The sequence below is a fragment of the Gobius niger genome (genome assembly GCF_951799975.1).
Source record: "Gobius niger genome assembly, chromosome: 24".
In the NCBI taxonomy this organism is placed as follows: domain Eukaryota; kingdom Metazoa; phylum Chordata; class Actinopteri; order Gobiiformes; family Gobiidae; genus Gobius; species Gobius niger.
In genome coordinates this window covers 8,976,689-9,001,621 of record NC_136875.1, presented here as the reverse complement: position 1 = coordinate 9,001,621, position 24,933 = coordinate 8,976,689, and the positions used below count along the sequence as shown (strand labels likewise).

Below are 24,933 nucleotides of genomic sequence, written 5' to 3'. Positions count from 1 at the left end.
TATCGATACGTATAAAAGTAGCCGTTTGGTATCGTTATATCGATACTATGGTAGTATCGATCCACCCCTAACTTACTAAATAATTAATTAATTCTAAAAACAACGTCAACATTCTTTATTACACTGCCATTCATGCACTGTACCTTTCTCATGAGGTAAAGTAATCTACTACATTGAGATTTTTTTTTATTTTTTTTGCTCACAGATCAGTCATTTTAGCTGTATAATAATGACTTTTTTTTTTTTTAAATGGAGTAAATTATTATTATTGATGGGTTGGATCAGTCCCGGACTTTGGGAATGGCTGTTGTGTAAGATATACACTGCAAAAAGTAAATATCAAGCATTGTCTTAAATGACTTGAATTGAGGAAATGTATCTTGTTTTGAGTGTTTTTCGCTAATTTAGACATTTTTCCTGATCGGACCAAGTTTACTTAGCTTGTTTGAGGGCATTTCGGACCAGTTCTAGGGTAAATCTCGCTTGAAATATAAGAAAGTAAAACTGCCAATGAGATGAGACCGTTTTTCTTACCCCATTGGCAAAGAAAATGACCTGAAATAAGGACAAAATGTATTGAAACGAGTCAGAAACATCTCAGAACAACAGAACTCTAGGACAAATGCTCAAGAACTAAGGGGAGACACTACAGGCAAAACTCAATTTTTTTCAGTTTTCAGGTTTTGGGCCAAATTGGTCTTTGAACATATAAGCTTTCACCCGGAAACAGAAAATATACCTAATCTTCACAACAACATGTTTAAATATTGCGCTGATTCAATGTTCCCCCATAGACTTATATGGGAGAACACAATTTCAAGGGCCTTTTTCTCAAAACACATTTTTCTGTCATTGTGGCGACACTATGTCCACGTCAGTAGGACCTAAAGACTTCCAATTTTCCAGCCTTGGACTGAACAATACTTGGAAGATTTTTTCAGAGGGACTTTTTATTATCTAATCCCTAAGCCCCGTTTATTGAGTTTTGAATGTCAAAAAATGAGGCGAAAATTAATTTTTTACAAATTTTTCCACTAAAAAATGACTTATTTTAAAACTAAGCAAGAAATCCTAAGTCCCCTCTGAAAACGTCTTGGTACCTCATTCATCAATAAAAGGAAACCATGAATTTGAATGTAGCTCTATCCATTATTCAGATTTTGTCGCCGAAAAGATGTGAAATTTGGGTCATTTTTAGGCATAAAACACCTTGTTCTTATATGAAAAGATAAAATGACAGAAAACTTGCAATGTATTTTTTTTTCTCACATTTATGCCAGTTAATCTACAGCAAAAGTTTCACATTGATATCTGTAAATATACATTTTTTTCCTATTCACCTGCAGTGTCTCGATTATTGTGCTCAAATTGAGATGTTTATACTGATCTAGTTCATTACTTTTTGCAGTGTACTTCCTACTTTTTGGTGAGCGACAGTGCGATCCACGGTCTCGCTCTTTGTTTAGTCCTACACTTTCTCCTTTTGACTTTTCGCCCTGTCACAATCTCCCCGTTGTTTGTCACTTTGTACACGCGCGCGCAGCCCCCATGACCGAGGACGCGCACCTGCTTTTAGAGGCATTACGGTACTGAGAGCGCACGCAGCAAAAACTGTCCCCGTGTTCTTCCTTCCTCGTCTTCTATTACCACAACACACACTTCTCCTGACACACACACACACACGCACAGGCGCACACACACGCACAGACACAGACCCACGCGCGCGCACGCCCATTCCAGCCCGTGTGATCTGCGGAGACGCGCTCGCTCGCTTTCACTCAGCGGCAGCGGCGGCGGCAGCACACACCACGCACCACCACACGGGATGCCCAAAAGTGCGCGACAGAGAGGAGCAGGAGCAGCAGAAGCGGCAGCGGCAGCGGCTACAGCGGCGGCGGCAGAGCAGAGGAGCGCTCACTGAACGAGGAAAGAGACGAGAAAAGTAGCAGGGAGAAAGGACCCGCAAAAACAAGGACCTTTTTCCGCGATTTGCTTTTTTTTTTTTGCCCCCTTCGTTCTTCCTTTCCCCCCCTTTTCCCCCCCTCCCCGCAAGTTCCGCGCGGCGCAACAAGAGAGAGTTTCTCGCATTGTTCCGACTTCACTCCACACACGCAGAGAGGGGCCGCAACTGCGCGGAGGAAAAAAGAGTCACGCACAAAAGGAGGAGAAAAACAAAAACGGGAGAAAGTCTTCGTCCCGACGCGTTTGTCTCTCCTTCTCTCCGCACAGCGACTCTTACTTTTGTTTTTTGTTTTGTTTTTCTACCATCCATTCGGAGTTTTGAATCGACGAAAAAAAACTCCTAAAGCGAGACAGATAGCGAGGAAGGAAAGCAGGAAGGAAGAGAAGAAAGAAAGAAAGAAGAAAGGGGAAACCAGCGGAGAAAAAAAAGGGGGAAGAGAGTGCGCAAAACCGGAGCGGACGCCGGGGCTTTTGGAGGAGCGAAAGAAGCGAAAGGGCTGCCCCGTCCACATGGTCCAACCGCCGCGGCGTGAAAGTTGACTTCTTCGCGAGAGAGAACAAGAACAGGTTGATTACCCTACTCTTCTTCTCCCCTCTTCTTCTTCTTCTTCTTCTTCTTCTTCTTTCCAACCCCGTTTACTTCCTACACGCTCTTTTCCTCACTTTATCTCCGATTTCCCTTCTTCCTTCCAAACTTTTCCCCCCGCGTGCACCCCTCCCCGCGCATGCACCGACATCGTGGAAGAGTTCGCGACGTCGAGGCGACCCACTTTTCCCTTTTTTTCCCCGGGGTGGTTCGTTTTTATCTTTTACGCACGGTTCCGACCCCAGCGCGAACCGACGACCCGAGCGCTGCTTTGAAAAGCGAGCGCACATGGCGATTCCCCCCACAAACTTTCGCCTCCTATAGCCCTGTCTCCCACGCGCAGCAGTCGCAGCGAAAGAACAAGCCTCGATGGGAGTTTGTTTTTGCTCGTTTAAAAGTTTGGTTACGCGCGCAAGAAGGCCGCTTTTAAGTCGAACGCGTAAAACGAATAAAAAGCGCACGTGCAAAACAAACAGCTTTTTTTTGTGTCATGGCGAAAAAGTAGGGAAATCGGGAGTGTGCTGTGTAGGATTTGTGGTGTGGTGTGGTGTGCGGAGGCTTCGGACTCGCCTCGTTAATAAGCCTCGTTAAGGGATGCGATAATAAACGCCGTCTTGTGTTATTACGCGGTGATAATTTTACGCGTCCGACCGCGCGCTCCGAACAAAAAACAGATAAACCAGCGGCATTAAATTTCAAAAAAAGTGGATTTTTTTTTTTGTAGGACGGGTGTCATAATCACAACCGATGTGGGGGGCACTTCAAAAGGGTGCCCGGACATAATATAAAGGCTTTTGTGCGAAGAGGAGTAGGGGGAAGAAGAAAAAAAAGAAGAAAAAAAAAGTTGAAGCGTGGGACAATGCTTTCTTTTGACTTTTGACTCCAGAAAAGAAGCGCTCACTTTTTAACCCCCCCTCGAGTGTTTACCATAGTGTTTCTGCTTAAAATGTGACTACAGGCTCATCATCCATCACGCCTGACGCACAGCTCCAAATAATAACAAAAGCAAACTTCAAAAAACACGCGCGACCTTTTTAGTTCAAACAGTCAGACCGTGCGTAATAATAACCCTCTCCACTCTCGCCTTTACGATCTCCTTCGTCCTGCATTTTCTTTTTTTAAAATTCCAAAGTTTATTTTAAGTTGGTGAAGTGTGTGTCACTTCTTCTTTTCTTTTCTTTCTCTTTTCTTTCTTTTTTTTGCACCGAGTCTGTTCTAGTTTTCCCCGTTTCTATTTGCTGCGACCGCGCGTAAAAGTTGCAAAGGAAGAAGAAAGAAAGAAAAAATAAAGGCCTCCACCACAACGCGTAAATACTCTCCTGCTAGGCAACAAGACAAACTCCTCAAACACGTTATTAATATATTTTTTTTCGGAGACTGGCCTTCCCTTGCTTGCTTGCTTGCTTGCTTACGCATGGCCAAAAGAAAAGGAGAATGTGCGTAACTTTCTTCATCTTTATCGCGATTTTTTAAAGACAATCATATGGCCCCGGTGTGAAAAGGAGGATTACGAGGACACGTGTCGCCTTAGATCACTGTCAAATTCACTCGCATTACGCCGACAATGAAAGGGATATTTACGACTTTGATTGATGCGCCCGGGGACCGCTTGACATTTTATTTATTCAGCCCCCCGTCCCGTTATCTGACACCCATGACGCCTGCTCTCGCGTTGCGAAACCCCTCCGTCGTCCCGCGCAGGCTGCAATATTAGTAATAATAAGATGTGTGTGTGTGTGTATATATGCGTCGGCATCTGGGGCGATCGCGAGTCGCTGCGGTGACACGCTTTTATTGCGCGCTAATGGAGAGCACAAGTACCCCCACCCCCCCCTCCCAAAAAAAAAAAGAAAGGAAGAAAGAGGGTGGGGGGGTGGGATGGATGGAGAGGGCGCAGGGCAGGCAGCATCACCTCCGCGCTCCGTTACCTCGCTGCTGCTGGTCCTGGTGGTGGCGGTGGTGGTGGTGTCAGCCAAAAGTAGCAGGTAGTGGGCAAGACTTTTTTTTTTTTTTTCAAAGACACGCAAGTAAGGGATTTTTTCGCAAAGGCTCAACCAGATTTCGAAATCGAGATTGTAAAAAGGGGAAAAGGGCGCAGTGAACTTGTGGAGTGGGTGGTAAAATGCGGAGGAAACAGAGCGAAGATGTGACCACTTCACAGCAATTACGCACTTTTACGCACCGCGATCCATCACGACCCAAAAGCTCCAGATTAAAAAACTGTTTTATTTTGCTTGCACTGGAACTATAGGCAATGTGGCAAAAAATAAATAATCACAATCACGTTTTTTTTTTTTTTCATCCTTCATATTGAGCATTGATTTCCATTTACCCCCAAAAAAAAACCTTAGCTCAAACTAAAATAAGAACGCTTTCCACTCCAGGACCGTTTAACACACGGAAATCCTCCTGACCTCTTCTCGGTCATTGAGATTGATCACAGGTGAGATTGCGAGACTTGAGCCCCCTGATTTTAAACCTCCATACATTTCAATTGCTTATGGCATAATCTTGAGTGAGACTGCATGTAAATATTTTTTCTATGCATTATTGTCACCACAGATAAAAAACAAAGTACATATTTGGCCTGCAAACGTAAGGCAAATCATTAGGCAGAAAAGCCCATCCAATCATTAAAAAATCTGCTTTTCTATTTTGTCTCTGCACAATCTTTACACATAAACTAGGCGATTATGTAAAGACCATAACCAGGTTGTAACCACTGTTAGACATTCTAGATCTTTTTGTGCTAAAATAGAACTTCCCCTGGTGTTCCTTCAGCTACACTCATGGGTGAAAGATTGCGATGAGCCGTCACCGCGCTCAGACCGTCACCGCGCTCAGAAATGGAATGAAATGTAAACTTTCACTGAAAAAAAAAAAAAAAATCAATTGTCAAAAGCGCATACGCGATTAGCCCGAGCGTCAGGCGTTGGAAACTAAAAAACCTTCCTCGGGCTCGCGTTGGCCCATTGTAGCGGCACCTTTTTTTTTCCCTCCTCTCCGCTCTCTCCGTTTTCCTCTCTGACTTTCTCCTAAAAAACTCAGCCTCTGCCTTTCTCTCTCTTCCCTTCTCCGGCTGCGGACCATCCGGCTTTCGAATTTGCAACCACGCACTGATAGTCTGTGTAAATTGCATGCGTTTTAACAGGCTTTTTTTTTTTTTTTTTTGTGTGCCAAAAGAAAGCCCAGGCTGTATCGATCGTTTTTTTTAGACCATCAAGTCAACTGGAGAGCCCTCAGGAATGTATGCGTGATCAAGTGCTTACTACTGTATGGTTACATCCATCCTCCCTCCCTCCCCACCCCCCAGGTTCGAAATGGTCGGATTGACAAATTGGAAGCGCGTGCATTCTGACAATTCATTTAAACCCTTCTGGATTTTTTAGCCACAAGTTTGAGTGGGCTCCCTAAGTGACGTTGAAGTGCTATCACTACTATCGCCGCTGCCGCTATATGTGTAGGATGTGACCCCGGGAATGGATACTCACGGGCGCATTTGGTTCCCTTTGCGGCAATTTGTTTAAAAGCCGAAACGGTTAGATTTGAGTGAGAGAGAGAATGCTTTCCAAGTTGCTTTTATTGGAAGTGGGAGAAAAACGAGACGACGAGGAGTTCGTTTGGAAAGAGTGTGTGTGTGTGTGTGTGTGTGTGTGTAGGCTAATTGCTTGCAAAAGTGATCTCATTGTCGTGTATTCAACAAATGTACAGTATGCAAACCGATGGGGACGCATTATTTTAGTTTTCATTTATATTGTCGATTTTATATTGCATGTGGAAATTCCAATGTGCTTTTCAATCGGGATATTGGAGACTGCTGCTGTGCGTGGTGATGCGATTGCCGCTGTTGCAAATGTATGTTCATCCATGGTGCAAAAACGCTTGGATATACCTGTAAAAATGCCTTCTGTGATATGGGAAACTCTTTTTATATATTGATTTTTTGCTGGTGTTTTGTCGCTCAAAAGTTGAAGTTTTCATGTTTTTTTCTGTGCTGGAACTGCATCCACAAATAGACATACGTCATCGCTGCCACAGCTTCTCGATTACCATAAATGTTTGAATATTTATTGAAGTCAATTTCTAATTCTTCGTTTTGTCATTTTTTTGCTCGCATGTCATCAGAAAGACTCAAGGCTTGACGTAAAACTGGCGTATTATTTTATCAAGGCAATTGTTAATTTAGTTCCCGAGCTAATCCCGGCGGTTTAGCGGTCGGTCCCGATGCCGAGGGTTCGTCAATGCCATTAAAAAAAATGAATTGATCCCATTTATGCCCATGAGCGACGTGAAGCACTTTTGTCGAAACGCTTTTTGAAGACACACTTTGCGGGTTTTCGTGCGTGCGGTGTTGACGCTCGAAATTTCGAAAGCGGTCGGACAAAGAGTTTCGTGATTGTTCTGGAAGGAAGGAGGCTGCTTCTCTCGGAGGCAGCGAGTGAGCAATTAGCAGTAATCGCAAAGGGGGGGCGAATCTTTGGAAGAAAACTAGGACAAGAAGAGCTCGCGCAGAGAAAAGCGATTGACCTAAATTGTCGAGTCCTCCATCGGCTTTTTGATGGCAAGTGAGGGAACGTATCAATTCTGAACAGTGCTGAGAACCTGCTCGGATTTGAAAGACAGAGATAGTCGGTAAGAAGGGGGAAAACGGCAATCTTTGAATAGACACATTGACATTATTGTGTTATTCTACATTCCTGGTGGGATGGGAGATAAGTATGTTTTTGGAATTTCTTTAAATGTAGATAATGATGCACATGAGAAGTGTAGCTCTGTTTGAAGAAAAAAAACAGAATTTTAAAAAATGGCTTTGTCAAACGCTGCTGGTTTGTGCTAGGGGCAAAAATGTCGCTATTTATTGAGTCGGCAAACAGAAGAAGTGCTCGCCGGTTGTAGCAATTAAAAGAATTTCCATTTTCCAGATCTCTCTCAATCTCGCTAAAAGAGCTCGGCAAAGGCAGTCATTACGAAACCGGTGAGCAAATCAGGAGTTGTGTTTTGCAGGTGCCGCCGTGCAGTAAATGACACCTCAGGTTCTACGGCAAATCTGTCTACTTTGTGAAGCTCGTCGCGTTGGGTTTGACTTGATATCCAGGCCGGAATGTTTTGGGCATAGTCCCAAGTTGCGAGTGCGATTATGTTGGCGATAATGTCTTAAGAGAACAGCAAACTGCCCTGTCTTCACCTGGTCTTACGTACAAACCTTGCCAACCCTGTTCGAACTCCTTCTCTAGCGCTCAGGGGTCAAATCCGGCCCACCAGAATGGCACCTCTAGCCCCGTGAGATGAGGAGGAATATAACTCACCACATCAGAGATCAAATAGCGATGAAGTGCTCTGCAAATGACTATAATTTCTTCTCGGATTTCCTTGGGGAGGCACGCAAAAATCCCCATTAGGTCGCATATGATGTACAGCACTGACATTTCGCTGACAGTGATGCTTTACTTTTGGGCCAAGACTGGAAGGTTCGGCTCACGGACTCCTTGACGGGGAAGAAAATCGCCCCAGCGCCGAGTGAACTTGCTTACCGCTTGTCAAGCTGTTCGTTTTCTTTTTTCCTTTTCGCAGCCATCTGTGATTTGTTAAACGCTCCCGAAAATCACGGAACGGCGGGACCGAAACCTCGATGAAGACGAAGAAGAAGTCTCGAACTCTTATCGCGCTCACAATATTGTCTCTCCAAATTGCCCGGTCCCTTCTCCCCCCCCCCCCCCCCTTAATATCCAACAGCCGAAGCGCGTATCTCCGCGGCCCCCGCTCCTGTGCTGCAGACCGCGGTGCCGACGCTACATGTGTTTCTAATTGTACGTGTTATTTCGGAGAGTTCGAAGGGCCCTGCACACGTCTGTCTGTCTCATAAAGCCCCCACATTTTTGGAAGATGAGGTGTGTTTTTTATGATTGGGGACAGGGGAAAGGGGAAAAAAAAAAAAAAGAAGACAGAGAGAAAGTGGACACCAGCAAAAAAAAAAAAGAAAAGAAAGGGAGGGTATAGTTTTTCGAGCTGTCCACCTGCATCCTGTGTTAGCGATTTGCGATTGCTGGGTACGTGCAGGCGAGGAATGTTGCTTCAAATGCTAATGGTACGCGAAGTTAGGAGTGAACATGCAAAGTCCGACTCAAGAGAAAAGAGTGTTTGGCGAAAGTTCTTCAAGTGTGCGAAAAGTAACGGACGTCCGACAAACGTTAGGATACCGACCAAAAAAAACAAACGGCGACAATCAAAATGTTTAGAAGTGTGACATAAGAAGGGGGAATGTTCCATTAAACTCTCGCCCTCGTCTCGGCCCAGACGCACGGTTTGGTTTTCACGGCAACAGTCGTCGAACGCGCAAGTCATGGGAGTGTTAAGGACTCGCCTCGTCGTTTTGGCTGCGAAGAGGTCATTAGGAGTTGATAGATGTGGGAGGTGTGACCCGGCAGCTCTGGAAAGCGGAAAGCACGGTTTCCTCTGCTCCTCTTGTTTCCTATACTGGGGGGGGGGGGGGGGCCCGGGACTGAAGAGCGAGCGGGAGCGGCGGAGGAGATGGGAGGAATGACAAACAATCCGTTGGAAAGCGTTGTCTTTGTTTAAGACATGACGTGCTCGGGAGGAATTCAAATGGGAATTCGCGAAAGGTTCTTGCGGAGACATCTTCCCGAAAAGTTCTGCAAGGATGGACACTTATTGTTGATTGACTTTAGGCCAGAGTGTTCTCAAACTCTTCACATCGTCGTTGTCATCAAACATTTGACCTTACGAGTTCCACCAGGCCTAGATCAAGATCCAATCTTAAGATCCATCTTAACTTAAATGCTCCTCCCGCTCTTTCCTATTTCAATATACAGTACGTAGCATTAACTGAACTTTTGCACAGTTTCAACGATAATTTGCCGATATTTTTAACCAGGCCTAAACATCAGGCCGTGACCATAAACACACATTGGCAACACTTCGTAATAAGACATGCCTTGTTAGAAAGGGTTCAGAAAACACAAGTTAATCATGAACTAATGAAACAAAGCTTTACAGATGATTTAGTAGTTGATGACCAGCTAGTTTTTTTGTAAAGCTTTATAGGTTTGCTTAATTACAAGTGTTACCCGCGTATTGTCCCAACATTTCCCATATTTCTTGCACAGAAGTCTCTAAATGACACGCAGCGATGGGCCGCCGCCTGTTGTTGCCGACCCCCCCCTCGCCTCCCCTCCTTCAGACAGCTGTATTTGTGTTATGGATTTTCCTTCAGTAGTCCGGGCCTTCGCTCCTCCTCTCCCTCCTCGACCTTTCTGTAGAGCGTTTCATCAAAAAAAAAAAAAAAAAGGGAAAAAAGAAGAAGGCGCTGGTGTTATTCGAAAAGGCAAAGCAGACTGACAAGACGACCCGCCTGTCAATCCCAGGCCGGCCCCGCGATCACTGAGAGGAGTTGGGGGGGAGGAAGGAATCGAGAGGGGGGAAAAAAAACTATCCAAGAACAATGGAGCGGAGAAGTTAGCGTGTGATGTGCGGATTTAAGAAGTATTAGAAAGGGCGTACAGTAAGGAACGGGGGAAGTCGAACAGCGCCGAGGCTTACGCCGGTGAGTGTAAGTAGTGAGCGATAAGGGGAAAGCCTGAATGCTAAAGTAATGTCTTTGAACAAACTTTTGTCGGGAAGCGCGTTTCTTAACCTTGGTAGTAGCGACACGTTTAATTTATAGGCATTCAAGGACTTGTTGCTGGACAATATAGCGCCAAATTATTGTCATCTCCCCATTCCTCGTCCATTATTCGTTCGTGATCAACTTGTTTGTAGAAGCGCCATAGATGTGCCTTATGGTGAAGAATTTTGTTATATTTTCACAATCTAAATCCACCCACCCACCCCCATTTCTAAAGTTAGTGGTAATAACTCTTTAAATGCGTCTTATTGTGCTTCCTTAATCCGCGTCGCCATTGGGACGTTGGCTAACTCTGGGGCTAAACTCCCTAACGCTCTCCCTCGCGCTCGCTTTCATGGTATTAGCATTTGTGTTTGGTATTAGTTCCGGGGGACAGGACTTAGGCGGTCGTAGCGTGCGCGGCGCCTTGCGGGATGATCCAGGGGGGGGCTGACGGGACGGACGGGGAGGGGGGGGGTGTTAACCAGTGTTCCTCCATATCACATGTCACAAAAGACTTCGCTGCCACAGTCTGATGGATTGACAGCCCTCAAACCACACAGCACTTGTCGGGGTCCCGCTTCCCTCGCTCCTCCCGCTCCCTTATCGACGCACACGAAGATTCAGTCCCGCCAGAAGACGCGTTATGCATAATTCAGACCGTTTCTGTACGTTTTTGGATCACTCAACATGTATTTAGATACTTCATTGTCCTCCAAAGGAAAATGTAAGTCCTCTGATCTTAGGCTCTTGAGCCAGTGTCTTGGTTTGGAGTATAGCTGGAGGTTGTCGACTATTGTGCGAGTGTTTTGATGTCAGAAACCAAAGACAGACAGACAGAACAATCAAACCAGTGATGAGCGACACCATGCTTTTATTTGAATCAATGCAGATTTTGTGGTCGATTCGAATTCCAGTCACATACGAACGGGTCAGTCCATTACTCGGCTGAGTTTGTGCCACCGAACAATGAAGAAAGCTATACTTTTGTGTCTTTAATTACTTCTGTGCCTTTTATTTTCCATATTCTAACTCGTGTGGGTCGTCGCTACTCTGTAACTACCCAGAAAGTCCTCATTTGGTAACGATACAGCAATACAAAGGTTTAGATCCGGCCATTCCTAACGCAAACTCCTTACAGAAAGCGCCAAGAGTGGAGCCGAAGACTTTCTTGATGTGAGGCGAGAATGCCAGACACCCCACCCACCGCGTTGCCATGGGTTTCACTTCGCAGTGGTGGGTGACAGTGCTCGGACTGACCAAGAAGGTTGCAATGTGGCCACCATCAACCCTTAAGAACATGCATGTTAGGCCAATCCACAAGCTAGGTACGCCTTACCACGATCGCATAGCTCAAAGTCTAGATATGGGTTCTCCAGATATGGGTTCTCTAGATATGGGTTCTCTAGATATGGGACTTTTGGCGATTGGCCAACTGAAGAGAGCAGTTTTAATCAACCTGGTTCTAACAGTGGTTCTTGATGGTAATTTGAGTGCTGGACTGATCAGGACACGACCAGTGAAGTAGTGTACAGACTTCCATTGCTTATGTAACAGAACAGAGGCCTCAACTGTTGTCCTTATTAGGGCTACCCAGTTTCAGAAAAAAAAAACAATTGGGATGTTTCTTGTAAGAGTTGAGATTCCGGTTCCAGATTCCAATCCTGCGCATTGCAGAAGTGTAAACTACAAGGTCGGTAGCTTCTAAACACAGTGAGACTCGATGGAGACTTCTTGCTGTTCACTAAAGACATTGTACTAAATGATTTCACAATCAAACTGTGGAACGTACTGTCCCAAGTTTGTTTGTTTTTGACGAGGGGGCATCATAGCAAAAACCTCTCTGAAGTTGGTTCCTCGTACTATGTCGAGCTCGAACAAGAACTAAACAGAAATCGCAAAGATCTTTTCCTTTTCTCCCCTCCGTAATCAATTAAACCAATAAATCTCTCTCATGTTTGTCCGTCTCCTGTCAAGTTCTGTGCATGTCACTGCCCTGAGGTTGAAAGAGTGTACATGATTTTTCGCCCAGTGGGGGACCGGACACTATCGGTCTCCACTATGGCTCCTATAGTGGCCTTTTGACGGATGGGTGGGTGGGTGGGTGGGTGGGTGGGGGGGAGGTGGGCTGCGGAGGGGGGTCGAGGAGGTAGGAGGCGAGGGAAGGGGGTAGGGGGTGCGGGGTATAGGAGACCAGAGGGAGGGATGCTATAGCGCTGCTCTGCATGTGTGTCCGCGCAATTAAGTGCCAATCAATTTCTGACCCGAACAACACGCCGGGGTTGGACGGAAAATTCCCAGAGTAAATTGAAAGGCAAGTTCCACAAGTGGCTCATGTAAAAGAATGTTTTTTTTTTCTTATTAGAATTGTTTTGTGCATTTGTTTTTCCATGTAGCAAGAAGTGTCCTGCCCGTTTTTGAATCTTAAAGTGATAAAGTGTCTTGAACTTTGCGATCACGATTCAAGACATTTCGATGATGAATGACCGAAAGGCATAACGTTTTTACAGAAGGTTGGCACAAAGTTTTGAAGTCGCCTTTTGTTACAAGCTGTTTGTAAAAAATGGAAAACATCGGCGATTTTTGTGATGAATCGCGGCTTCTTGCGGCACCTAATGTTTTGCGATAACGTTTATTTCCCGATGTATTGCGCTGGCCTGCGATTGATGGGGACATATTGTAAAAGATATTCTTCAAGCACCGCAATACTCGTCAACTTTGAGTTAGCAATACGGATAATCACGCGGCAAAAGCGAACCAACGTCGGTCAACGTAAATAGACAAAATACCGGCGACAACTCCAAGCTAAAGAAAGAAAGAAACTTTGAACATTTTGAACAGGTTTTCCTCATCCTCCAACTCTTGCATTTGGTTTTCTTCACAGTCCTTGCGTGGCTGTGAGTGTGGCGCTGTTGGCGTTAGCGGTTTAGCGCTGTTGGTGTGCCGTGGCCATTGTTGACCAAAGGACATCTGCCACTCGATTATTCCCAGCTGTTATCTGAATAATTGTGTAATCCCCGCCCCCTCCCTCTCTCTCTCTCTCTCTCTCTCTCTCTCTCCCTGTCTCTCTCTGATCGCCAAATACCCCCAAGAACACAGAGAAACAGTTGTCAGTAGGTTAAAACTTGAGGTTCCGCATTTCAAGTTGACTTGTGAGACGGATTGGTTTCAGAAAATTACAGCAAACAACAAGTCTGCGCCGCAGGTTTCGTTCCCATTGCGCAACCAAAAACAAAAGTAGAACATTTGTGCGGCTAATTTAGCGGCGAGAAACTGTTCATTTCCTTAAAGCCAGACCCATCTGATTGTTTTCCCATTGGCGTCTCAGCGTAATTGCGCCTTTGCCACTTTCTGGATTTGATTCGGAAAGTTCAAAGGTTCACTTTCTAGATCTCATAACACTTTGTTTAACTGAGAAATGTACAATTGCAAACCTTGATGAAGTTAGATCACGGGGGCCAATGAAAGGTCTACACAAGATTTTGATTTGTACTGGAACTCTCACTCTAAAGATTCATCCTAGCACATCCAGAGTGCATAGTTAGACTTGTGATTTGAAGACTTTGGACTTGGGCTCGGAACTACTCCAACTAAAAAAAAAAGAGGACTTCAGGGTGACTTGGTCTTAAAAAAAAAGAAAAATCCGTGACTCGACTCCACCTCTGATGCAAACACACAGTAGAAAGCAGGAAGACTGCAGCGCGAAGGCCCGTAAAGCCGCGGTGGACAGCAGTCTAGATCTGCAGGATTAGGTAGACTTTTGTTTTCGCCCAAAGCTACAGGAGGAAAAGAGGAGCGGCTGTAGAGAGCGGCGTATATATATCCGTGTATGTGTCGGAAGGAAACGGGAAGGAGGGCATGGAGGGGTTGGGTCCGAAATCCCTCGGCAAATGTCAGCAAGCGACCGGCGACATTGCACAGGCCGGTTTGTCGAGGAAGTAAACAACACAAGATGAAGAGAGGCGATGTCTAAGAGTAAACAGACTTACTTTGACATTCAGGAACATTTCCATAAGGATTCCTTCAATGGATAAAATCAGTTTTAGCCACATTGTGCAAAACAGATATCCAAGTATAAGTCTGGTTTCTCAGGATGGTAGGCCTTAAACCAGTCCCAAGCTGCCTTCTATGTTTCGCAATAAGTCTGGTCAATCAATAGGTTTACTCATAAAGGTGTCTAGTGACAATTCTGAAGTGTGTGATTTGGGCCAGTTGAAACGTCTGATGATTGGATGAAGTTGCCAGGCGTTTTAGTTTCAGTCGTTGAAAGTTGCAAAAGCACAACATAAGACGACGGCGGTATTTTACAGCAGCTACCTTTAATTTAGTATAAGTCAAGTATAGCGGCTTGGTTCATAAAGGACAAAATATCACGGGAAGTCTATAATTTTTTTGTGCATGACAAAAAAAAACGGTTGAAAGTGCACCGGTTAAGCGCCTTGACCTATGCATTTATATCAGACAGTCCATAAAAAGAGTCGTAAAATTCTGGCATTTAGAAGAATATGCATAAAACAGATATATAGCTCTACAGCTCTTGTTATTTCTGCTAAAGTCGGACCAAGCTTTTTTTCTTTTTTGTTTCTTGTTTGGCTACATTAATTAATTGCGTTCTAATTCTAACTATTTTCCTGAACAAACATGGCCATTGTTCCGACATATTTGGCGTTGTTAATTGCATATAAACTCGTCGCACTTCATATTGTCTAGTTATTAGGACAATGAAAGGTGTGGTGGGAACGGTCTAAATGAGAGAAACAAATTTGCGTCTTTGTAGATACAGCCGGAATGACAGCTGGACGGTTTTTTTTTTGTTTTAATCCAGGAGAATTAATTGAATTGTTAGGGGGGAATTATTTTTTGAATTTCCCCAAATTGATGCCTTGAACCGAAACGAGGAAGTTTGCTCAATTAACTCCAAATCTGATAAGTGCATTTTTTTGAAGGATGCGTCCAAGGAGACTTCACAAAAATTGTCTCGAAAACTATAAATTGCCCCTAAAAATGTCCGTGTCCCGCTGCAGCTGAGGGGGCTGTGTAAAAGTGGAGCCGTCACACGATACTTTCCTCGTATGGGTCATTTTGCTTGGAAAATGTTGAAGATAATAAAGCCAGATGTCCTTCCCCTTTTTAAAATGACGACACCAACGGGGAATAGTAAAGACACAAATGGCTGACGTTTCAGAATTCATCCAAAGTCATATTTTGAGGAAAGGGAGATGTGTCAAGAAAGGTCCAGATGTGTAGACTGCCCTGTAGGATTTTGACAATACATCAATTTTCCGATAAATCGCGATATTTTGTGGGACGATACGATACTTTTTCCCCGATATCGATACTTTTTATTCCGACATCGATACTTTTGATACGTCGTGCGTATTAATGAGCAACGTCATGCATATTAATGAGGCAGCAGTGCTCCACTGTTTTCACCGTCAATAGATTCCAGTAATGATCAAGAGTTCAGTCAGGACAGCAGGGGGCAGCGCTACAATTTTAAGCACTTGGACCAAACACTGTCACACAAATAAATTACTTTTAATGATAGTTTTTTATACGTAGAAAGAAGATTAATTTGGGGTTTGTTTATTATGTTTTAAATAGGACTGTGGTTTCTTGTTAATTTAATTGTAAGTCACTGACAGATCTATAGACCCATTTTCAGTGTGTAAGTCTGGGATCATTTATAAAAGATTTATGAAAAGAAATGGTAAATGATGAATAATATGTAGTATGTTAAAATAAAGGTTAAAAGTAGCATGTTTTTTTTATCGGAATCGGAATCGTATATTATTTTTGTGCAATATATCGAGTATCGCAGTATTGGCGTATTGTGAGATAATCGTTATTGTAAGCCATGTATCGTGCATCGAATCGTGAGGTAACCAATGGTTCCCAGGGACCAATACAAAGAGCTTTCCAAACAGAAGATCTGCAAATGCATGAATCATGAACTAAGCATGAATGAATGTTGATAAGTGTGAATAAATGTTAATAAGCGTGAATAAATTAGGGCTGCAACTAACGATTATTTTGCCATCGATTAATCTATCGAATATTTTTGCGATTAATCGATTAATCGCTTTGCTGTGAATGGTGTAGGAAAATTGGATTTAAAAAAAGAAAAATTGTCACATAAAGCTAAAGTGGCGCGGCTTGAGGACATGTTGATGGAGGAAACTTAAAGTAAATGTTTGCTGGAGGCTCTTAGCGTTAATTCTGCTTCTGATTGGACGAGATACAGATGGATATTTGAGGAAATTTGCAATATACAAAACACTACAGACCCTTACTATGTAAAACAAAGTAGGCTTTCATCAATAATAATACATTTTCATGTCATTTTTGCTCTATTTGAGTCTGTGTGAACCAGAAAATGATTAATCGATTGCTAAAATAGTTGTCGACTATTTCAATAATCGATTAGTCGTCGATTAATCGATTAGTCGTTTCAGCCCTAGAATAAATAGTAATAAGCCAAAGACATACCGTGCTTTAGTAAGTTGTACGCCATTTGTAGACACTCATGAACAGGCTCAATGTAAACCATTAGTTCATTATTAATTCATGATACACTTGTGTTTGTAACTCACTTAAATATTACCAAATCTTGGAAAAACACGTCACAGAAACACCTGCTTATTGTCAAGAACGTAGACAAAGCGTACATCATTGAATCTTTGCCTACTGACCACGTATTAATACTTGATAGTTAATGATTAGTTTGGCATTCGTTCATGATTAACTCGCGTTCGGAAATGCTCGACAGGCGCGCCTCATTATAAACGCTCAAATCAAAATGTAGGCCACTTAACTTGCAGCGTGTTCCAGTTCCGATTGTCCACTTGCTCCCATGCGAAAGGTCAGCCCTGCCACCGGCAACATGTGGGCCTTAATTACGACTTTATTCACCGCGGGGCGCCATTGTCTAAAGGGCAGGACGGGGCTGCGATGATGTGGACTTGGGGAAAAAAAAATAAAAACTAAAAGGGGACAAAAGAAGATAGGAAAGTTCGGGAGTGGGGTAAAGAAAAGAAAGAAAGGAAGGGAAAAAAAAACAGTCTAGCGTTGCTCGGCTGTGTCATGCTCGGAGACAGCTTCCAGGGGGCTTAGTGAGAAAGTTTGCCCGAAAAAAAGTACTTTCGGTGAAGGGCCGGGGGGGAGGGAGGGAGGGTTTGCGCGTCCCCGGGGGGAAGGCAAGAGGGGAGAGACAGAAAGGGAGGCCAGAGGAAAGTAAAGTCCGGAGCAGACGGCACGAGGAAAAGAAAGATTTTTATATTTCCGAAAAGGACTCGGTGTGGAATAATGGTTTCAAAGTGGCACGGCGCGATGCTTTTTGGACATGTGCTGGATCACTGAAGGACCAAGAAACCACGGACGGAGTCATAGCACAAGCGAATATGCGGCATACGGCTCACATTGACATATAAACCTTCACCTGGAAACAAAGTAATTGCGTGATTTTCACAGTAAGCTGTTAATGTTTCCTCTAGGGCTGAAACGACTAATCGATTATTGAAATAGTCGACAACTATTTTAGTAATCGATTAATCATTTTCTGGTTCACACAGACTCAAATAGAGCAAAAATGACATGAAAATGTAGCATTATTGATGAAAACCTACTTTGTTTTTCATAGTAAGGGTCTGTAGTGTTTTGTATATTGTACATTTCCTAAATATCCGTCTGTGTCTCGTCCAACCAGAAGCAGAATTAGCGCTAAGAGCCTCCAGCAAACATTTACTTTAAGTTTCCTCCATCAACATGTCCTCAAGCGGCACCACTTTAGTTTTATGTGACCTTTTTTTTTAAAATCCCTACACCATTCAGAGCCAATCGATTAATCGTAAAAATATTCGATAGATTAATCGATGGCAAAATAATCGTTAGTTGCAGCCCTAGTGTCCTCCATCGATTTATACTGGAAATTATGAATTCAACGGTGCCTTTTTATTACAATGTGGTTGTGACATCTGCACATATTTTTAGAGTGATTTGTCAATATCTAATTTCTTGCCTGCTTTACTGTGTTTTTAACCCCCCCAAAAAGAGGTAAACATTGAGGTTTTCTTCCACTCATAACAAGCTTATTCAAAAACTGACCTCCAAAATCTCCCCTTAACGAACCTTTGTAACTAATATGCCAACAAAATCAAAATGTCAATTCAAACCTGGCTCCATCCATTATTTTAAATACACTCCGGCCATGTATGTCAGTTATCTACACCGGTACAAGTTTCAAATCTTTAACCTCTTAACCCCCGTCATTTTCTACAGTTCAGCTTTACCTAAATCTAAAAGCTTCATGGATAAAATAGCGATAAAAAATGAGATGTAAATGAGGATAGATACAGGCGGCATCTCTGGAATCGCCCATATATGGTCATTTTTGAAAACAGTTAAGGGGGAAAACAATTTTGAAAAAATGAAAATTACTCTAAATGCTGAAATATGAACATAGTTTCTACTAAATAATGATACAAAGACATGGGGAGGAGCAAAGTTGTTCAACAGCCCATAAATACATGAATAACGGAGAATGCTAACTTGATGCTACATGTTAGCATCGGGCTAATGCTAACGGTTAGCTAGCGCTTGCTACAACTGCCGTTTTTTCACTTCTACTGCACAATCTGCTGTGAGAAAATATCCATATGGGCCCGATTTACACTTGACTTTATTTGTGTGTGATGAATAAGTTGATATTCAACCAGAAAATGGCAAAAAAAGAGTGGAAAATTGTGTTTCTCTAAAGATTCTTGTTCCCCCCTCGGCGAAGCCACGCCCCCTTCTATGACGAGATGCCGTCTGTATCTATGAAAACGCTACAAAAAGTGACGATAACGCAAGGAAAAATCTTACATCAGTTTTGTCGGTCTTAGGTTTCAAATGAGGTGCTACGCTGGCCTATTGGCTTTAGATTTGGGTAAAGCCGAACTGGAGGAAATGTGCTTGGTTAAGGCGGGTGGCCTCAGTTCCCCCAATACTGCGTCCTATTTCCCCCAAAAGCCCCTAAATTCGACCTCTCTCCCTCCCCCTCCTCCTCCTCCTTCTCCTCGTCCTATCTCCATACCATCTTCCCTTCCCAGTCCATTAGCACCGGCTCTTCAGTGGTAATGAACAGGGGCCCCTATAGTGCCGTACAGTAACTTATCTGACCTGCGGCGAACCGGTCGTGATGATCCAGAGGAGGGAGAGTGGGGGGGGGCAGTTCTCCCGTATATACTGCCCCGGTGCTAGACTACACCCCTGGGCTAAAAAAGAACCGCGACAGGAGGAGGAGGCGGCGGTGGAGGTGTGTGATGTCCCAAATTTGAATATCCCCCCCCCCCCTCTCTCTTAGGCTGCCCGGCCCGCACTCTTCCCCACAGGGTTAATTGGAGGGAAATTGATAGTTCTTTGCGGTAATTGTGGCTTTGAGAATTCGGCGGGTCCCACTCGGGGCTGTTCGTATAATGCAGTAGATGGAGCGGAGGAGGGCGGAGGGATATGGTCGTCTAAGAGAAATGTGATATGTGGCCTGGGGGGGGGGGGGGGGGGATCTGTGAGGCAAATGTCCGACTGTACATCGTCGGGAGATCCTCGGGTTTAATCTTAAAATGTGCGTCCCGTCAAGGAGGTTCCTAACGCGACTGCAAACACAAATTAACTCCTCAAATCCAACCATTGATCAAACTGTAGTCTCTTCACTTTTATTGGTGAATATGATGTGAGGGGGGGAGGACCAGGTGGGCCCATCAAGGAGCCCATTTTTCTATTAAAATGAGTAGAAATTGGCGGTTGGGGGCCCATGTCAACCCTTCTTGCCCCCGGGGCCCCAGCAAGTCCTGTCGACGGCCCTGAAAACAAAACGTTACTAAACTGGGATGTCTTCTAGAAGTGGTTTGAAATGTGATTTATTCGGTCTTAAAATTAGGCCACTCTGTTTCGTTCCAAAGCCTCGATACTGTAGATGGAAAGAGTTGAGTCAGGAACGGCATCCGAGGCAGAATCTTCCAGTGTGCGCCAATAAGTTTGACGAGCTTTGAAAGGAAGAGCGGAATAGGAAGGGAGCAAAGATCGGAATGTCCAGCTGTTCTTTTTTAACTCTAGAAATGATACAGGCCTTAAAATAAAACGTTTTTTGTAAACACGGCGTGCCGGATTGTAACTAACTTGCATCCCTCATTCGTACTCAGGAGCTCTCCAACACCCGTCAGGCAAAGTTTCATACCCTATTTATTCCCCCCCAAAATAATCCCACCTAAATGAGCATCCACCAGGCTAATTCACCATCCACCGCCGAAAGAGAGTTGCTAACCCTCACTCCCTCGTACAATCGTTCTCTTCATTATCCAATCAAGCCTCCAAACCGTCTTTAACTCTCCCCCCCTCCCCGCCGACGTCTCTCCAGCTCGTGTCCCCCGGGGGGGGGGGGGGCGGAGGCGCCGGGACGGACAGCTGAGCGCGGAGTTCGTATCAGTCCCGGTTTTGCTCCGTCGCCCACTGAAGTGCGGAGTCTCCCCAACGCCAAACGCCGAACAGAAAGGCAAAAAAAAAAAAGAAGAAAGAAAGAAAGAAGAGGGGCTTTCTCATCCCAGGGGGCGCGCGCTTTATAATTAGCTCGCGCTGATTCGTCCGCTTCACATAATACTATCCTCTGCCCCCGAAATAGAAAAACTAGTTTGGAGACGACGAGGAGGAGAGGTGAAGGCATCCATTGAAGTGCGCATTCTCTGGGAAGATGCTTTAAAAAAAAAAAAAAGCAAGCAAGCGGAACAGGCAGCGAGTCGTGGGACAAATGGATAGATGGGTTAAAGATGTGCTACTGGACTTTTGTCTTACTCCGCAGTCTTAACTGTTGCGCTCCAATCTGTGTGTGATTTTAGCTGATGTGGCCTAGACGGGCTTACATTGCTCAGAAGTGGTCAAAGTCTAACATTTCATTACTGGACTAAAACTTCATGTACACTACAGGTCAAATATTACTCCAATAAAAGTAAAAGTTCAGATTATTACGTAAGTGAAAGTCTTTGCTGTGGAAAATACTTAAGTATTCAAATAAGAAAGTTCAAATCCGATGTAATAAGTGTCAGGAAAAAGTACTTGTCGGCCTCAAAAACACAAAAATTGTGTTGGACTTCACTCTCCATTGGACAACACAACAGGGACAAAGCTTTTCCCTTGTGGTGAGCCAGTCACATTGAAAGAGGCCTTTTCTCCACTTCAGTTTTACCCTACTCTAAAAGCTTCTTGACTGGAGCTTTCAGCATAAAAAGGTAGTTTAGTTTAGTAGTCTTTATTTCGAATGATGTTCTTTATGTGGAAACATACCGTAACAAATAAAATAAAATAATCCAAGCTAAGACTTATCTAAGATTTTTCCTTGCGTTGTCGTTATTCTTTTGTCATATTTTTTTCTGTTTTTTTTTCTGTTGTGTCTTTCACTTTTTGTTTTGTTTTTTAAGTCACATTTTGTTGCGTTTTTGTCACTTTTTATCACGTTTTTTTGCTTTCACAATTTTTTTGTTGTTGCGTTAATTTAATTCGACCACCTCTGAAATGCGGGCTGTGGATACTTGCACTCGCAGCTCTGAGTTCACAGTGAATGAACGATGACCACAGCGCAGCGCTTTGAGAGGCTTGTCAACTCAAGCCTGTAAAGTGCTTTACAAGTGTACATAAAATCGTTTTTCGTTTATTTAGTCCGAACACGAGTTACCCAAGGTTATCCTCGCAAACAGACTCCGGTTTATTTCAGATCTCGCTTCCTTCCTCCTCTCCGTCTCCGTCTCTCTATCGCCATTAACGGATGCGTGTTAACGAGCGAGAAAAGATGTATTGGGTGTCGCGCAATTTATCAGAAAAAAAGAAAGAAAAAAAAAGTCATCGGAGTGGGCGAGCGGGCGGCTGCTCCTTCAAAGAAGTGCTATTCTTGTGTTTCGAATGTTTGATGAGACAGTGAAAAGTCCCCCCCCCCCCCCCCCCCACCACTCTCTCCGTCTCCGTAACGTCATGGCGTCTGAACCGCGGCGAGAGAAGAAGAAAAAAAAAAAAGATGACTTCCAACCCGATTTAATTAACTGATAAGACCCCGGCTTCAAATTAATTTTTCAAGGATGTTAGATTTTGATTAACAAAGTCCTAAAAGAAATAGATGAATAATCAATTTTTTAATCAACTTGCTCAAATGCTAACTGGTTAATATGATAATTCTGGCAATTAGGCCAAATATTGTCGAGCAGCGGTTTCTCTATGCATGGCCTTAAAGGAATTATAATATCTTTACATCTAATTTCCACGCTGATTTCATTTTTTTGTGCGTGTGTGTGGCTACCTCTCAATTTTACCACTGGTCCTTTTCAAGTGGCATAATGCGCGTAGTGAAAAGTGAAGCCGGGGGAGCCTAATAGGGACGAAACTTCCATCACCTGAATGGAAGGGGGGGCCTTTATGAGCGCGGATATTTTTAGGCGGAGCGGCCCGTGTTGCGCCGAATCACATTATTTCAAATCGGTTTAACATGCAAAAACTCAAGATCTCTCAGATGTGCTAGTTCCTTCATCCCCCTCTGCTAGATTAAAGCGGCTAATAGCTAGCGACTGCGTGGTGGCGTCTTTCTATCTTACTTTCTCCCACCCGTTTCCATAATCAGGTGTGCTATGTGCCAATCTGCTGATGAATGCGCTGATAAATAGCGGTATACACACGTTTTTCACTGCGGTCTTTTTGTTTTTGAGGTGCGTGTTCTTTGGGAGATGCTAGCGAAACAAGCTAGCAGGGCATAATGGATAGACAGATGGAGTCGTCTCAACTGTTGCGCTCCAATCTGTGTCTAATTTTTAGTTGACGGCCTGGGCGGGCTTACATTGCTCGAAAGTGGTCAAAGTACTACATTGCATTACTTGACTCAAAGTTCATGTACACTACAGGTCAAATATTACTCGAATAAAAGTAAAAGTTGCTCTATCAGATTATTACTTAAGTGAAAGTCTTACTTAAGTATTCAAATAACAAAGTTCAAATCCGATAAAATAGGTGTCAGGAAAAATTACTTGCCGGTCTCAAAAACACAAATGTGTTAGATACAACAGGGACAAAGCTTCTTCCTTGTGGTGAGCCAGTCACATTGAAAGAAGCATTTTCTCCAGTTCAGGTTTACCCAAAAAGCATAATGAATAGACAGATAGATAAAGATGTCTAGCTGGACTTGTGCCTTTGTGTAAGTTTGAATGGAGAGTCTACTTTGGGGCATACCACAACATAATTAGAAAATAAAAAATGTTAAGGTCACAACTGTACGGAATTGTACGGGTTAAAACTTACATACTTCTTCGCCGACTTCAGCGTTGTGACTTCAACTTCTGGTTTTGCTAATCTACAAAAATCAATCTCCTTGCGACAGAAAGACAGAATGGTCTCGATTTCATGGTTGCAACAAGAAAACCGCGATATTTGTTAGTACTTATAGGTAACGTAGCATCCTCGTCAAATGCTAAAAAGTAGCCAAAAGTCCATTGTTGGTGTCACTTGGCTATCATTTTGACATTCGCCGCCGGCTCATGACTCCCCTTTCTGTGCTGACTGTCACATGAAAACACCGCCATTTACATTATTTCGAATTGGTTTTACATGCACAAGTCTAGCCCTTTCAGATGTGCGGATTTCCTTTATCCCCCTCTCCTACATTAAAGCGGCTAATAGCTGGCCGACCGCATGGTGGCTTCTTTCTACTCGCGCCCCCTTTTCCATAATCAGGTATATGTGCCACTTTGCGCACAATACGCGGATTGCCACACGGGCTTTGTATTTGGAGAGGACTCCCGATTGAAGCGAGCACTGGGCCCGGCGGTGCCAAAAATGGCTACATGTGTGTGTTTTGCTAATTGGGCGGCGGAGGTGAAGAGGTTGCGGCGTATAAAAAGAACAGGGGGGTTGGACTTTAGTGGGAAAAAGCCGCCGGAGGTCCCAAAGCTTTAGCCCATGCACCGAGCTCTCCACTTCAAAGGGAGACCGGACAACCTCGCTAACCCTTCCGCCGGCGCGCTATACTTCTGGGGACTATGGCGCGATAATGAGTCTCGGAGAAATGGGGCTAGTTTGCAGGTGGAGACGTTCTTCTTATGTGTCGCGGGTTCTCAACTTCCCAGGACTGTTTCTCGGCATTTCGTTGACCCACTTTTTTTTTCTGTCTTCGGAGTTACGCGACCGATTTCTTTCAACTTTACTTTGTCATTGTCTACATTTACACTGCTATCCGTCGCCAAGATACTTCGACTCTTCCATAAGTGAGATATTCTCAATGTGTGCTTGAGACTGGTACAGAATGGCTGCCAAGTGTCTGTCAGACTATGGTGGAAGAAGTGCTCAAATTGTTAAAAGTGCAGGTACAAGAAAATTTCACTCGCAAGGACCATAACCTCAGGTACACAAGAAACGTTTATTGATACGACACAGTGGTAAAATGACGTTCTGGGGCTTCGGTGAGGGAAGCTCACAGTCTCACGTCCCCCATACCTGAAGGAAAAGCAGAAGACATTTAGTAAGGGTAATGAGTAAAGAGTAATGTGCTTTCTGCATTTGACCCATTTTATACTAGGTTTGATCAGGAGTACCTAACTCATGGGTTCCAAGGGTGTCCACCTTTCTGGGACCTTTCTGCTGCGAAGTCAGGTCAGTCATAGCCTGGTTTTTATCATACTCTCGTACTCATTGCGTTTCGTACAAGCGTCTGGACCTTCACAATTGAGCTCCGTTATCAGGTGGGAGGGGAGGTTGGATCTGA

At 44.0% G+C, this 24,933-nt stretch overlaps 1 protein-coding gene across 1 annotated transcript in view; it reads left to right on the top strand.

Moving 5' to 3' along the window:
* The first annotated feature begins 2,516 nt into the window (after positions 1-2,516).
* foxp4 (forkhead box P4) overlaps positions 2,517-24,933 on the top strand; it is a 196,263-nt gene continuing 173,846 nt past the window's right edge. The window contains exon 1 of the mRNA XM_079582163.1: positions 2,517-2,529. The gene's annotated coding sequence lies outside the window, so the exon portion shown is untranslated. The remainder of the gene's footprint in view (positions 2,530-24,933) is intronic.